At 49.3% G+C, this 16,151-nt stretch overlaps 1 long non-coding RNA gene across 2 annotated transcripts; it reads left to right on the plus strand.

Annotated features, from left to right (window-relative positions):
• The first annotated feature begins 846 nt into the window (after positions 1 to 846).
• On the plus strand, positions 847 to 10,947 carry LOC113595349 (uncharacterized). 2 transcript variants are annotated; one of them, XR_008293592.1, is made up of 7 exons: positions 847 to 1,447; positions 2,464 to 2,570; positions 4,210 to 4,309; positions 6,682 to 6,906; positions 7,354 to 7,500; positions 8,999 to 9,183; positions 10,254 to 10,947. It is a non-coding gene; the product is annotated as an uncharacterized LOC113595349 (long non-coding RNA). The 2 variants fall into 2 exon arrangements; XR_003415845.2 differs by having other exon boundaries at positions 6,682 to 7,500.
• Positions 10,948 to 16,151: the final 5,204 nt, after the last annotated feature.

The raw sequence follows: 16,151 nt of genomic DNA on the forward strand, positions 1-16,151 counted from the left end.
GAGAGAAACAAACTCGGGCTTTCAATAATCGCTGCTCAGTTGCTCTCTCGATATGCCTTTCCACCTGGCAACCTCCAGCGAGTCTGTTGCTTTGAAATGCAATTCTAAAAGCAGGCACCTGTCCCCGAGGTGCGGGGCAGGAGAGGACAGGTTGACCAGAAGCTCTGTCCTGGGGTCGTTGCGCATACTTCCTTCCCGCTAGCGAGATGCAGAGAGTTAAATAAAGCTTTGTCCAGGAGGCAGCCTGCAAGATGAGAGGCAAGGCAGCAAAGGCTGACTAGCTGCCCAGCCAGCCCCTAAAATATATGAACTTGAAGCCCCTGGAACAGGGAGAGCACCCAGAAAATTCCTGATGGTTTTGGCTGAACTGGAATGGGGGGTGCTCATTTGTCACATTAGGGCAGGGTTCGACTTCCGACCCTGGGAAGCAAAGGCGTGGTGAGTAAGGGTCACACTGAAGCAGCTTGAAAGAAGAGGACGTTCAACCCAAATACCAGGTGACCTGTGACGTTTGCCAGGTGGAGATTTTGGGAGCAAGTTATCTTATCTGTGACTTGGGTTTTCCATATCAACAACTGGTCTGGCAACGTCTGCCTCCGATTTTAACAGGGTATTTGAGAATGCAGGAACAAAAGAACTCTTTTAGCATGTTAGCATGTTTGCGCATGCAAAGGAAAAGGAGAGAACTGGGTGGTTTTCTGGGTAGTTTATAACTGAATAAAGCCCAGTGGTTTTTAAACTAAAGACACTCAGAAATTTTGATGCTGGAACGAAGTGTACCTAGAGAATTCAGGCCAAGGATTTATGGAAGGAGTGCTCTGGTATGGAATCTTCGGGGAGGGGAGGACAAGGAAGCGGGGGAGGGGAGGGGAGGAAGCCAGGCAATGAAACGCGTTCAGCTCGAGTCTACCCTCAGCCCCATGGGGAAGGAGGTCTGGAGCGTCAATGACTCCAAGAGCTGCCCCACCTTGAGGCAAGGGGTGTGGGCTTTCAAATTCCTGTTTCAGTCCGCCATTGGTTGAGGCCACCTCAAGGAGGAAGGGGGTTATTTCCCAGGTATCTCCAGGCGACGTGACTCCCAAGCACTGAGGACAATTCTTAGGGGATGTGTATAGTCAAGGCAGCCAGAGATAGCTCATAGCACCTGCTACAGGCAGATCTGGCCGGGGCACCCTTGGCACCTGCCCCAGGTGGGCATGACTACCCACTGAGACCTCATTCTATCATTTTTCCTGCCGGCTGAGACCTACACCCCAGATCAGGGAAACAAGAAAACGCACCGCGTTCCAGTAAGCTCTTGAACATCTCAGAAGATAACTACCTCGCCAGGGTTCAGGCGGAAAGACGACTTGGTGCCTGGCAGCCCAGGTCTACGAGAAGAAGGGTCAAGTTGAGAACAGCAGAGGGACCATTTTTGCCTTTATCCTGTGACGTGACACTATTCCACGTAAGTAGCTGCCATCGGGCCCAACGAGAAAATACATTTCATACCGTGTCTGGCACATAGTAACCACTTGCTCCATGTTGGCTGGTGAGGATCATATTCCCAAACGGTGAGGTCAAAGAAATTAGCTGGGATTTTCTTCTTAATGAAAACTCTGATAAGATAATCATTGTCAGGTGGGGAGGCTTTGACTCCCTTGCTAACTGGGATGATTAACATGTACTTGATTACACCGGGGCAATGACAGTATATAGATTTTCTTCCGTGCCAACCTCAATGGCGTCGCGGTGGCCATGACTATTAGGAAAGATTCTGAGGCCGAACGAATCCAGGCTCAGGTTGAGGGGGTTCACTAATTAATTAATCCTGTCCACTGCACACACCAGAGGAGAGGTCCGAGCATGTGCAACCCAAGACAGCCCTGTCCTTTGGAGTCCTCGGAACTCATGGCTTTTATTAATCACAAAGCTCCAAGGAAGCAGATTGTAAGGGTTACTTAGCTTCTTAAGCAGCAAGTGTCAGACTCGGCGCTTTCTGCTTTCGGGAGGTGAGATGGGGGAAAAGTCCCCAGAGTGTGCCAGACGTAGAGATACTTCCCAGGGAGTACCTGGATGCTGGAAATGAGGAGAAAGGAGGAGGAGAATTTTGAGGAGAAAAAGCCCTCCACGACTTGCAGCCTCTAAAATCACTAAGAGCGCTGGCATCCAAAATACAGCAAAAAGACCGACATCTCAGCGCAAAGATGGGCAAAGCATAGAACCTCTTAGACGAGAGCCAATGGCCGAAAACGCAAAGTTGCTCGATTTTCACCAGCTGCACGTGACGTGTAAAATATAGCAGCATCACCTGTGCCAAATTGGCAGAACTTTGGAACCTGGTGATGTAAAGCGCTGGGGGGGAAGGGCGAGGGGGAGGATGGGGGGCAGCCTGAGTGGGGCTACACATCTCACAGACCCTTAAGGGAACAGATTGGTGAGACCTAGTATGACAGAAAAGGTGCAGATCTTCTGTCCTTCCAGAACATCTATCTCTGGATAAGTATCCACTAGAACAACACTGCTCAAGGAGTCCCATGGAAGGATGTTCATGGTGGAATGAACCAAACTGCCCATCGCCAGGGAAAGGGGTAAGTAATAGTGAGGTAAGTCAGATGTCCAGTTCACCTCCGAGAAGCAAAGAAGCATCCGAGCCATGTTTACGTAGAGAACAACAGCAGGAGCGACCAGCCTTGGCTCCTAGGCCGTACACAGCATAGGAGGCTGACAGGGTAGAGGTCAGCTAGACACATGTCCCTGTACCCGCAGCAGCCTTGGGATCCCTTTCTTTTGGTGTTCGCTGACCACATTCCCTAGGGAGCCCTTCTTGGAGTTGATTCTCAGGAAGGGCCGCCGGTAGCTTTCCTGCTGGATGCTGCTTGAGCTCAAGTTCACAGAGACAGAGATGTGGGGTGAGCAGGGGGCAGAACTATAGTACCCATCACTCAACCCTTTGACGCCTTCTGGGCAGGTTCCTACTATCTCTGGTGCTTTAGAGCAGATGTGAACAGGGGAAGAAAGTTGTCCGGGAACCCCTGGTCTCCTTGTCCATGGTGCTGGATGGTGAGTCTCTCCATATCAATACCTCCTTGGCACCACAAGTCAGTGGCCAATAAATTGCTCAGAGGGATTTCTTCCCCATCCTCTGGGTCTTTCCAGACTCTGAGAACTTTCTAGGCAGAGAGCCTTCCCACAAATGCCTCCGGTGCTATTTCTGTTGTGTGGACTGCTCAGAACTTTCTTGTTCACTGCTACATTAAAAATGGCGGCCTGTCATCTCTGGGCGTCGTAGGCCCTCCAGGCCTCCCCACCGCTGGCTAGTTCTCTCCCTGGTCTCTCCTCCAGGCTCAGCCCTGCAACCAGCTCCTGGGACTCTCATGCATGATCTGTTTTATCTTCACTGGGGAAAAACCTCCATGTCCTTTCTCAAGGCCAAGATGAGAGGTCTTGGGACAGCTGGCACATTCTTGAGGCAGTCCTGTGAGATCTGGGGCTGGGGGTGCAGAGGTGGATGCTGGTAGTTTCTGTGTCCTTCCATGACCAGGAAGGTAACGCCCCTGGGGGCATCCCTTGCCTGATAATAGCTCCCGCCACCCTGGGGGGTCGGGAGACCAATCTGTGGTCTCTTCTGCACAGTGTCCCAGTGAGTCTCAGCAGACCTGCGTCTGGTTGCCCACAGCAGTAACCTACTCCCGATGCCTCCTGTATTACCTGCCTTTCCTTTCCTCTCTCCCTTTCTTGCTCTCCCATTGATGTCTTCTGGGGTTACCAGCCAAATAAATGTGAACACTAGTATCCTTGTCTAAGGGCTGGCTTCTAGAAGAACCCAACTCAGGTTGGGACAAGCCAGATTGGGAAAAAGCTCCCTGTTCCCCATCTCACCCCTTACATGCGTTTCAATGGGCTGTCCCATTCAGGAGAAACTTCTGCATTTCCATCGGTTAATGTGTTTAATCTGTTTCCGCTCTACCTGCTGACGGGTCAATGGCACAAACGCCAACCGCCCTCCGGCCTGGTAGACCCTGCCCCTCCCTCCCCTTCTTCCAGTCTCCCCATCAGACCCACACCCCTTGTTTACCAAATGTTCAATTTTGGTTATGTTACTATAAAAATCAAGCAGCTGGCAATTCCAGCTTGATTAGCAGGTCTCCAGTTTTGATTAGTAAATTACTGCGGTAATCAAGGTTAATTCTCATTGCAGTGCTCAGCAATGGATTTCATATTTTGCAGGGAAATGGTTTTCCTGCCTGGGATGGAGAACATTTCATTAAAGGAACCCAGAGATGCGAAAGGAGGGAAGGGAACCCTGGCAGGACTGAGAATATTTCCTGTAAGACTCCTGTCTCTCCAATCTGCCTTCAGATGGGCCCTTTCCTGGGAAAAAGGAGCCTGCACAAGACCTCTGGAACAATACCAGTCTCCGACCTCAGGGCTTTCTGAGTCTTTGAGGAACCACAGAAACCCTTTTTGCTGGAATTGGAACCTAAGTGCTGGGGGCCAGGGGACAGGGCTCAAGATAAGAGGTGTCTTTGGGCAGATGATGTCTTTAAACACCAGTAGGGATGAAAGGAGGGCAGGCATCTGTCCCAGCTGGTTGGGGGCAGCTTCTGCACTGTCTGCCCTGGGGGAGGCCTCTCTCTCCAGGGAATGAATGGCACCTGTAGACCAGGTCTGGAGTCTGAGAGACACTCAGATTGAGAGAAAGCTCGTAAGATTTCATTTCTGACTTTACCCTGGGTCCGGGGTTTGGACTGTGGAGTCTGGGTAAGTTGGGATTAAGGTGTCCTGTCCCACAACCAAGAAATAGGACAGAAGGGGAGCGCCTGCGTGGCTCAGTCCTTTGAACATCCAACTCTTGATTTCAGTTCTGGTCATGATCCCAGGGTCGTGGGATGGAGCCCTGCATCGGGCTCCACACTGAGTGTGGAGTCTGCTCGGGATTCTCTTTCTCTCTCCCTCTGCCCCTCTCCCCTGCTTGTGTGCCTGTGCGCTCTCTCTCTCTCTCGCAAATAATAATAATATAAAAATCTTGGGCCACCTGGGTGGCTCAATCGGTTAAGCATCTGACTTTGGCTCAGGTTATGATCTCCCGGTTTGTGAGTTCAGGTTCTGCATCAGGCTCTGTGCTGACAACTCAGAGCCTGGGTCCTGCTTTGGATTCTGTGTTTCCCTCTCTCTCTCTGCCCCTCTTCCGCTTACAGTCTCTCTCTCTCTCTCTCTCTCTCTCTCTCTCTCTTAGTATCTCTCTCTCTCTCTCTCTCTCTCTCAAAAATAAATAAACATTAAAAAAAATTTTTTTAATGTTAAGAAAAAAAAAAGAAATAGGACAGAAGAGAGGAGGCTGGCCCAAGCCCACCCACCCAGGATCTCTCTGTGAGTTCACTCTCCATCTGTAACTCCCTATCCTGCAACCACTGAATGTCAGCAATGGACGCATTGCCTCCCATAGGTGACATTTGCTTTCAGCATCTCTTTGGGAGATGGACCCTGTCAATCGATTAGAATTCATGTAATTTGGTAGCAGGAGAAAGCACCACGTGCAGGTTGGCTGGATGGCTCAGAAGTGCCGTGGCCCCATCCTGTATCCTGGGGGTCTTGAGAAGGGGCTTCCTTCTTGGTGTCTCACGTTTCCATATTGCCCTTCCCAATTTCCGGAGTCCTGGAAGCTTATGAGCGCCTTTACAAAGTGGGGGTAGGAGGAGATGGGGCTTTGACCCGAAAAAGCTGGGGCAAACAGTCCCGTGTGGGGTGTAATTGATGGGTCTAAATCCTCGGTGTCCGTATGGACCACACTTCTAGGAGCAGTTGTCTGCTCTGGAGGAGGCCGAGATGTGCCCACACCTCATTTCAATATGTTCCATTAGGCAGAAGGTGAAAGGCTCCCCCTCACCCTACAAAATCTTCAGACCCCTCAGAGCTCTCAGGCAAGAGCTCTCAGATTTTCAACTCTGTGTCTTTTGTGGCACATACACCCAACCATCCTTAATGTTGTCCTGGCACCAATGTCCCGATGTGTTTGTTTGGAGCAGTATGAATAAGGCCCCATGCAAGAAGAGGGGACCCTTGGGGGAAATAATCAGAGGCCAGAAACTGATCAGACTCCTCCAGGATTCCCTGCCTAAGAGCCATTAAGTTTTCACACTTTTTTGGGTGGTGGGCGTGGGGCAACTGTCTGGGGGGCGGGGAATGCAACTTAGGAGGGAGACACAGGGTTCACCTCTCTCTCAGCCAGAGTGTCAGCTGGACTCAAACCTCACCCAGCCATGTTAACATCCAGCCCGTCACTTGGTCAAGGCACTCCCTTCTCCATGCCCTTTTACCTCGGTTTCTTCATCTGTGAAATAGTCATTAGTTCTAATAGTAATTGAGTCAGAGGGCTGGGTGAGGACATGTGAGATAATACATCTAAAAGGTGTTAACCTCTTTAAAAAGTAGTGTTGATAGAGGTTTTTTTTTAGTTTATTTATTTATTTTGAGGGTGGGGGGAAGGGGCAGAGGGAGAGGGAGAGAGAATCCCGAGCAAGCTCCGCACTGTCAGCACAGAGCCTGATGTGGGGCGTGAACCCACAAGCTGTGAGATCATGACCTGGGCCGAAATCAAGAGTCGAATGCTTAACCGACTGAGCCACCCGGGAGCCCCCAAAAAGCAGTGTTTAAATGTTATCTATTCCTGCCATTTCACAAGTGACCATGCTCCAACAGGGCAGCTCCAAGGTGCCACCCAGTGTTTGCTTCCTGTTTGCCGATGAGCCGTGAGCCAAAGCAAGCAACGTGGCCAAGCCCAGAGTCAATATGGGAGAGCCTGGACACTGGGTAATATGACTCACTGCAGCCATTGATGGAACAAGTTAGCACACATGCCTTTCTTATCCCACTGGTGATGTTGTTGACGACTGGCTTGGAAGAGAAATGCCTTTACCGTGACAAGTGAGCACTTCGTTGCACTCTGGGATGAAACTCTGTCCCTAAGTTACCATGTTACCTATGACTCAGTTAAACTCCTTTGGCCACCTCAGTACCCAAATGGCTGTTACTTCCTGTGTGCTTCCGAGTTTTCTCTGTCCAAGCTCGTCAGCAGTTGTTACCATGTCTGCGTCTCCACGTTTGTGGCTCTTTGTCTCTCACCTCCTGGGGCCATTGGATTCTTCCTTTTCTTCTCCCCATTCCTTTGGCTTGGCTAAAACACCCGCAGGATGGAAGGGGCAGAGGGAAAGGAACTGGGAAAGAGGATACTTCAGAGTCAATGGAGAATTCAAGGATCAGACCCTTCTCGGTGGGCCGTTAGATATTAGGAAAAGTAGTTCTACTGAATTGGGTTTTCCCCAGACGAAATTGTACAAACTTTCTTAGCATCATGCAGATTTTCCTTTGTAGATGCCTGTCACCAGAGAAAAATGCCATTGTGTTGTGTCATGCTGATGCCACGCTGATACTGGTAACCCTATCAGCCTGCAGCGAGACTACGGAGTCAGAACCCAAGAACAATGACTTTTGGCATCATCTTCCCGCTGGTGACTGCAGGTGATGTCAGTTTGCCAAACAAAATTATAAGCAAAGTGGATGTTGTGGGTCACAGCACGGCAACGAATATATAGCTGCATTTCCTTCAATAAATCTGCCCTCTTCTGCCTGGACAAAGACATACAACCTATGGTGATTGACGTTTTCACCACTAAATTATACTATGTCTGTTTCTAGAAGAAATGTCTCCATTCCAAAATTAGCTAACCATCAACATAACATAAAATAACTTGAACACGGTGTCATTTCACAAAGATATTGATTCATGCAGACTTATTGGATTAATAACTGGTTTCCCATAAAAGGAGTAGTCACTATGTCTTTGGTAGACAGAAAAAATATACACTTTAGAACAATATATATTGGTACATTTAAGCCTGATTGCTGAGCTCAAATAAACAAAACAGTTTTCAGAGGCAACATTGCAAATGAAAACAGAGGTGACACAATGCAACTTACAAATGGATCCAGGGGTGATGGAAAGCTAATAAAAAAAGACAACTATTTATTTATTTGGGGCATTTGATTTTACTCTATTGGATTACACAAAGCTCTAATTTTTCACTGCAGTCAATCTGTATAAAAGTTCAACTGATTGAAGCACATATTTAATTCCCGAATGCCTTTTCTTTCAACCCCTACCTCCTCAGAGTTGGACAACCTTTTGGTGTCCTGAGTAGCAAAGAGGTTTGCTTATGTCGGAGCAACCAGACCAGAGGAGATATTTAAAGGCAATAGGTGATTTACTCACTTCCTAACGACAGCCAATCCACTCTTTCTCCTTGAGGCCTGGTTTTGCCAATAGGTTGAGAAAATATGTTTCTTTCTGTTTTGGTTTCTTATTTTATTTATTTATATTTTTTAAGTGTGATTTATTCAGCGAAGTTCCATGGTAATAAAGTAATTGAAATTAATCTTCCTGGTTACTCATCCAACAAATCATCCCATGGCATTAAGAATAAAATTCGAGCACCTTAACATCGGTTTGGCATGATTTGACTCAGCTGGCTTTTCTGAACTCGTCATTTTCCACCCTTCCCCTCGCCATGTCCAGGGCTGGCCCTGTTTGTGCCTTGACTTTGTCATGTTCATGTGCACCATTGTCCATCTATTTGGACTTGTCTCTCAGTTCTCCACATTGCTGTCTCTTTCTTTATTTTTAAAAAACATTTTTTTAACATTTATTTCTTTTTTTTGAGAGACAGAGACAGAGCATGAGCGGGGAAGGGGCAGAGAGAGGGAGTCACGGATTCCAAAGCCGGCTCCAGACTCTGAGCTGTCAGCACAGAGCCCGACGTGGGGCTTGAACTCACGAACCGTGAGATCATGACCTGAGCCGAAGTTGGATGCTGAACTGACCGAGCCACCCGGGCGTCCCTCCTTCTTTTTATTGGAAACCTTCTCTCGACCATTTGGTTTTATAGAAACAGATATACACCGTTTCATCATCCAGTTTTATTTTATTATGGCTTCCTATTACTGTCATCTCCTGCCACAGGAACATAAACTCCCTGGGGACACGCAGGGGCTCTTTTGGTCTTGTTGATGGCTATATCCACACGGGCCGGCATGGGGGCAGAACCTAGAAGGTATCCAATACCTGAATGGACACATCTCTGAGAGGAAGACTCAGAAATGACAAGTTTTCATCTCGATGTGACTCCAGCTTTCTGACATGTCTTGGTAGGATCCCCATCGTCTTTGTACCTTTGTTTTTCTTCCCTTAAAGAAAAGTGGTCTTCACTTGCTGCCCAGAAATGGTGCACAGATAAACTCAGTGCACCACAAAAAGGAACAAAATTCATGTATTTATTTATTTATTTATTTATTTTTAAAGTGCTTTCTGCGTATTTGCGGCAGGGTTGAGAGGTAGGAAAGAGTTCATTAATACGGAAAGCCAACCAACTATGGCCGTGAGGCCACCTCTTATGTAGGGATGGCAGGGCGCCTTTGGGAATGGCCACAGGAACTTGCAGGATCCCACCACAACTGGCTTTCCAATTTATCTTCTGGTGTGGAAGGACATCACTGTTTCTGGAGTGGAACGCTAGATTAAGTAGTTGTATTAAAAAGGAATGTTTTAAAGCCCTAGAATCACACACCATGAGATGGCCACCCAAGGACAGACGTGTGGGAATGAGGCCCAGCAGGGACAGCAGATTCATGGTTCAATTTTTTGCTTATTTCTGGGCAAAAGCTGATTGAGTGAGCTGGCAGGTCGAGTGGGGGGCCGCTATTGCAACCATGGCTTTTCCGTCTCTGACTCCCACTTCCCCCAAGTAGGTATGTGTTTGCATTAATCCTACCGTGGTAACTCCCCAGTAGCTTCAGGCTGCTCCAGGTTATTTGCAGCTTGATTTATCGCTTCTCTGGAGACCGGTGCAGACAGCTTATGAACTTCCAAATCCCTGGGAGGACTTGGTAGCTGTGTTCCCATCCGGAGGCCCGTGGAGGGGACTGATCGCTCAGATCTCTCTCTCCAGGTGAGAGAGGTAGCCGTTTGGCAAGGTCTCGGGGCTTTAGGAACAGTCTCGAATTCCCTCTGCCTGCCAAAGCTGGGAAAGCCTTGCCCATCTGCCTCGTGAACTATGGAATATCTAGGGCATTTAAGGTCTTTGCTGATTGGCAGAACCTGCAAATAATATTGTAAGACCGGTACCAAAGAGCCCTGTAGCCACTGACTCTGGATCTTAGAAATGTGCACTCAAGCAGTGTTTATCCTACAGTCCTTAATTCCTGTCCTTATCCTGCAGGTCCAAAGAGCCTCTGCACGTCTCTCCAGAGGCAGGCCTGGAACTTGCACCTGTGACGGCCACATCACTTTGCCCGTGGCTTTCCCCGGCTGTCTCTCCTGGGACAATGAATCCAGTGTGTTTGGCAAATGAAGATTTTTTTTTTAAGTTTATTTCTCTTATTTAGAGAGAGAGAGAGAGAGCAGAGGGGCAGAGAGAGAGAGGGAGAGAGGGAGAATCCCAAGCAAGCTCCACACCGTGAGCACAGAGCCCGATGCGGGGCTCGAACTCACCAACCTCGAGATCATGACCTTAGCTGCTATCAAGAGTCGGAGGCTGAACTGACTGAGCCACCCAGGTGCCCCCGAAGACTTTTTTTTTTTTTTTTAAGAGACTGGATACCTGCCCAATCTCCTTTGCAATTGGAGAAGTGAAAAACTATGTTAGTTCGGCACAGTTACACACACGTGAGAAAGAGGGAGAGAGAGGAAGTAGGTCCTGCAGGAGAAGAAGGCCCAGGAGGGTAAGGTCGGCCAGCACACCTTGCCGCCCCCTGAACTGCCTCAGGAACCACCTCTCCCATTCCGTGACCCTCACTTCCTTGTTTGTCCCCGACCCCCACCCCCCGCAATGATTTTGTAATTTCCAACCCATCCTTCCTGAGGATAAAAGACACCATGGGCGGGATCCATGAATAAAAGTCGTTATTTATCGATGCCAGTTTTGGGGAACATTTTTCCTTCTGATTCATGAACCACTTTTCTACATTCGAAAAGCAGTTCATAAATCGTTCAGCGCCGGCAGAAATTAATAATAATGAATCCATTTACATAAAATAGTCTCATCCTGCCAGGTGCTGATAATATTGGAAGCTAGACCCTCTTTGGGAAGCTGGATGGCATGGAGTGCGTGTGTGTGCATGTGTGTGTGTGTGTGTGTGTGTGTGTGTTCCCACGCATCAGACCTCACGCCTCGTGTCTGCGAGCTTAACCCAAAGTTTAATTATTTAGCGCCCAGTCTTGATCACCGGGAGACGCCATTCAAAAACATGGGACAAGATGAAAAGAAGAGAAACAACCCAGTGCCTTAAGAAGACAGTCACGAGCCATGTCAGAGGTCATATCCAGCCAAATTAACCCTTAAAGCCGCTCTGAGAAACGCGCCGAGGCACAGAATCATTAATTCCCGGGAGAAACCATCACACTTGTTTGTATCCACACACTCACACACAAGCGTAAACACACAACGAGCTCCCGGGCACTGAAGCGAATGCAAAGTCAGCAGGTTGATTTATCGCAAACTGTGTTTTCCAACATACATGCCAACAAGCACAGGTTCTAACCGTTATTAGTAGGTCTTAGGTGGGAAAAGAGCACTGGGATCAAATAAGCTGGTGCGGCACCCAGCGAGGTCAAATTCAAGGGGTGCTTTCCCGCGGTAGATTACCACTCTCTCCAAAGTGGACTCAAGGGTTAGGCAAGACTTGCCGTTTGGCTTTGAGTTTTCCCCTCAGAGACAGAAGGCTAAACCCTCCTACTCCCCAGCTCTTAGAAGGTGTCTCTGGTCTGCACCTGGCTCCTTTCTTGGGTCGCACACTTACCCCTTTGTCCCCTCATGTCACTCCTACGCCGATAGGAAACGTGTGGATTTTGTTTCACGTGCATTTTCGCTTTGTTTGCCTGCATTTTTAACTTGTGCAAATGATGCCGCGTCGTGTATCTCGTCGCGCGTCCTTCCTGTTTCGCCCAGGCACCCTGACTGTCACAGGCACTCACGCTGCCCTAGGAACACACGTTGTGATGCTTTGGGCTCCACACACGCTGCTCCATCATGCCCGTCCGTGCTCCCGGGGGGAGGGCACCCATGTGACAGCCGGCTTGTAACGCTACAAGGGGCATCCTTGAGGATGAGAGCAAGGGTTCCTTCGGCGCCTGCGTCCAGCAGCAGAACCGTTGGGCCACGGCACCGACATGCAGTCCATCCTATCAAGTGGCACAGATGCTCCTGGGGGCGGCCGCTCGGGTCTGTGCTCCCACCAGCAGTGATGAAAGCCCCGCATGCCTGCCAACACGTGGCACTATCCAGCTGTCTCTTTTGCCATTCTAGAAGGTGTGAAGTGCTATCTTGTTTTAATGGCATTTTCTAATTACTAATAAATGTGAGCATCTCTTCGTGTGCTTATTAATTAGCCTTTTGAATCTCTTCCGTAAATGGACTATTTATAGCCTTTGTGCATTTTTTTTTTTCTCCTTCTGGGATTGCTGTCTCCTTCTTGCCGACTTAGAGGAGTTTCTTGTCAGTTTTGGGCATCACAACTATCTCTGCCTGTTCCATCATTGCCTACTCGCTGTCCACGGCGTCCTCAGAAATTCTCATTTTTTTTCTTTCTATAGTTCCGTGGTAGGAAGGCTTCTAAGACGGCCGGCCCCCCGTGATCCCTGCCTCCTGGCATCCACACGGCTGTGAACCCTCCCTGCCTCGAGCGCGGGCCGAAGCTGGCGACTCACTTCGAACCAAGGGGGTGTTGCAAAGACGACGCGAGGCCCCTCCGTGATTAGATGGCCACACATTGTGGCTTTCCATCTGCTAGCAGGCGCTATGGGTGACAGAAGCTGGCATGTTGGAGGTCACGTTAGCAAGGAGCTGAGAGTGGCCTGCCGGCCAGCAGGTGGTGAAGAACCTAGGCCCTCTGGCCCACAGTCTGTGGAGAGCCGGACATTCACAGGAGCTTGGAGGCCAGTGGGCGGCCTGGTAGACTGGAGGTGGCCGTGGCTCAGGTCGTGACCTCGGTTGTGGTCTGCGACAGACCCTGGAGTAGAAGCCCTGGCTAAGGGACACCCAGGTTTCCCGCCCACAGAGATAACAGTGCATACAGCTTGAAGGCACTAGGTTCTGAGGTAATTTGTTACTAAGCAGTCGATAGCCCGCACCGGTTCTGGGTTGCAGTCTGACGTGCGAGTCTTTAATCTGTCTCAATTTCACCCTTGTTTGCGGCGTTAGGAACAGACCCCACTTTATTTTTCAGGAGAATTGTTGGGAATTTCAGACCTGCCACTTACAGGCTATCTCACAAGGTGAGGTGACGTGGGGAAAATGGCTTCGCGCCGCGTCTCCCTCACAGAAGGCACTTAGTGAACGACAGCTCCAGATGGCAGTGGTTCGCGGGCTGTGAGGGGCCGTCCGAGGCGAGCTTCTCCAAACTTGTGTCCCAGCGGGCCTTATCCTGGCTCCGCGTTTCATGTGGCTAAGTCTCAGAAGCTCACCTTGGACAACGCACCGTTGAGAGGGTGGGCCTTTGTTCTGGAAGCCTCCTCGGAGAGACAGGTCTCTTTGGGAGTGGACAGGACCGCTTTGAGGAGACAGTCCTGTGTCCTACAGTTGACTTTCCTACTGACTGGCTATGCTCCCTTGAGGGGCTTCACTGCCCTTTCTGGCCTCAGTGTCCCCATATCTGTTGCATGAAGCAGGTGCACAGGGCAACTTCTTTCCACCTTAATGGCTAAATGGAATGGTGCGATCTCTGTTCTCTGAGAAGAATAGGTAGGTCTCAGTAAGGATTTTCACAGTTTGGAAGAAGAAGAAAATGCCAATTGGAACACACCTTGAGCAGGTGCAGGCCTGGGCAGATGGATCGCTGTTTCCCCAGGTCGCAAGAGTTGTCTCCACCAGACCTCTCCTACGGGGGACCTCGAGGTCTCTCGGATGAGATCAGATCTGTTAAAATTACTCGAATATTGCACAGTGGCCTCTGTCTCCTATCACGGCCATGATGCATTCCGACAGAGATTCCTGCCTTTAATTTTCAAGTCTATGTGAGGGGGATAAATGAAATGTGTGTGAATCTGACTCGCAGTAATGTTGTTCGGGGAAGTCTCACCCAGGCGGCCTTTGGAAATCAGTCCTCCCAGAGAGGGAGTCCCACCTGATCGTCTGATCCGCGGTGACAGACGAAGAGGCAGCCACACACCCAAGTCGATCTGGATGGGTTTGGAACTTTGCAAAACACTGGGCAGGGTGATAAGTTCCAGACTGAACAGCCTACAGTAAATATGAACCGTGTTTGGGGATCACACGCTTTTGTGATAGAGCCTCAGGAAACGTGTGTGCTGTAAGATTGTACGGATAAGGTGAGGTCACCACCACCCAAGGCTGCTGATTGAACAGGACCACAGGTGGTTCCGGGTAGAGAGAGAGAATGTGACAGACTGATGTGGCATCTGATTAGCTTCTGCCTCACTTACGCCATAGCTTCAGTTGTCATTGAGGAACCCGTAAAATCCGTGAAGAAACCAACAATTACCAATACTACCAAATACTATGACTACGTCAAACACTGTGCCCATCGAGCTTCACGATATGAATTTGACACGCCATCTTGTTGAACCTTCAAAACCACCATGTGATGTAAGTACCCTCATTATCTGCATCTTACGAGAGAGTCCACAAAGGTGCCTTCCAGGGTCAACCAGAGAGGTGGCAGTAAAAAAGATCAATTTGTCATAATTAAAGAAACGGTGGACACAATGGAGACACAAATGACAGACTGGGAAAAGATACTCGCAACTTCTTTGACCAACAAGTGGTTATATGTAGGTAAATACCAAGGATGTTAGCAGAGGCAGAAGAATGGAACAACCACAAGAGAGACAAAGGAGGTGAACCATGCAATTTACAAAAGAAGAAATCCAAAATGTTCAAAGAAAACGTGTGAAGATGCTCAGACCCATCAGAAATGAGAGAAATGCCAATTAAAACAATGAGACGGTGCTCCTTGAGGTCGATCGGATCGGCGCGAGCGAGACAGCCGGTGATGTTAACCTCTGGCAGGATGTGGGGGAACAGGAACTCTCATGCGGAGCTAGTTGGAGTATAGACTGATACAAGCATTCTGGAAAACAGCCTGGCAGAGGTGAGTCAAAATGACAGTCCATGTCCTGTCTGACTGGGCAGTTCTGTTGCTCAGTACACATCTCTGAGAAAGTCTCACACAAGTCCCCAGAAGGACCTGAGCTAAGGTGCTCCTTGCAACCTTGTCTGTGGTGATGGTGAGCTGGAAGCAACCTGGGCGTCGTTCTCCGGGAGAGTGAAGGGCCGTGTCATCTGGTCGATTCCCACCTCGGGTACCATGCGGCATTAGAAGCTGCCGACTGCATCATCACTTGGCAACCCACATGGGCATAAACACACCAGGCTCAGTGAAAACCGTAAGAAAGAGAGTAAGATATTTAATGCACTGCCATTTGCACAAATAAAAAAAAAAAAAACCACCTGCATAAGAAACATCCAATCACACTGTGAAAGAAATATAAAAAGGAATTGGAGTAGGCATGGCAGAGAATTAAAGGCAAGGGAAGTAGCTAGAGGGGGCGGGGGCTCGAGGACAGCATTTGCCGTTACTTTCCATGGTAGAGAAAGGATTTGAACTTGCTCAAAGGCTGACACGGAGACGTAAGTGAAGGGCCGAGGTGACGAAGTAGAGGACAGAGGGGTGAAGAATGCAGAAGGCCCCTGAGGAGAAAGGAAGGAGTAAAATTCCAGGCCCAGGTGGAGGTGTTTGAGGTGGGCAGATAGTGGGGAAGAAAAGATAAACAGAGTTAACTCTTGAGAATGGGGTTCAGGAAATCGAAGGGGCTCTTGGTTGATCGCCTCGTGAGAATAAAGAAATGGATGGCATGGTCAAGACTTTGAAGAGAGTAGAGGAGGTGGAAACGAGCCAGGAAAAGGATGGCAGGGGTGGGGGGGGGGCAGGAGAGGGCCCAGTGAACCAGTTACCAGGATGGGAACAGAATGAGTAGACCGGGGCTGGTTCTGGGCTTGTCCTGTTGGGCAGGAGGGCTGGGGGACAAAGGCGTGAGGGAGTGAAGGAATGGGCCCTGGATTGGGAAGAAGGGAGGAAACATGGAAACTAATAGGAGGAGT

This window comes from Acinonyx jubatus, chromosome E2 (assembly GCF_027475565.1).
Source record: "Acinonyx jubatus isolate Ajub_Pintada_27869175 chromosome E2, VMU_Ajub_asm_v1.0, whole genome shotgun sequence".
Classification (NCBI taxonomy): domain Eukaryota; kingdom Metazoa; phylum Chordata; class Mammalia; order Carnivora; family Felidae; genus Acinonyx; species Acinonyx jubatus.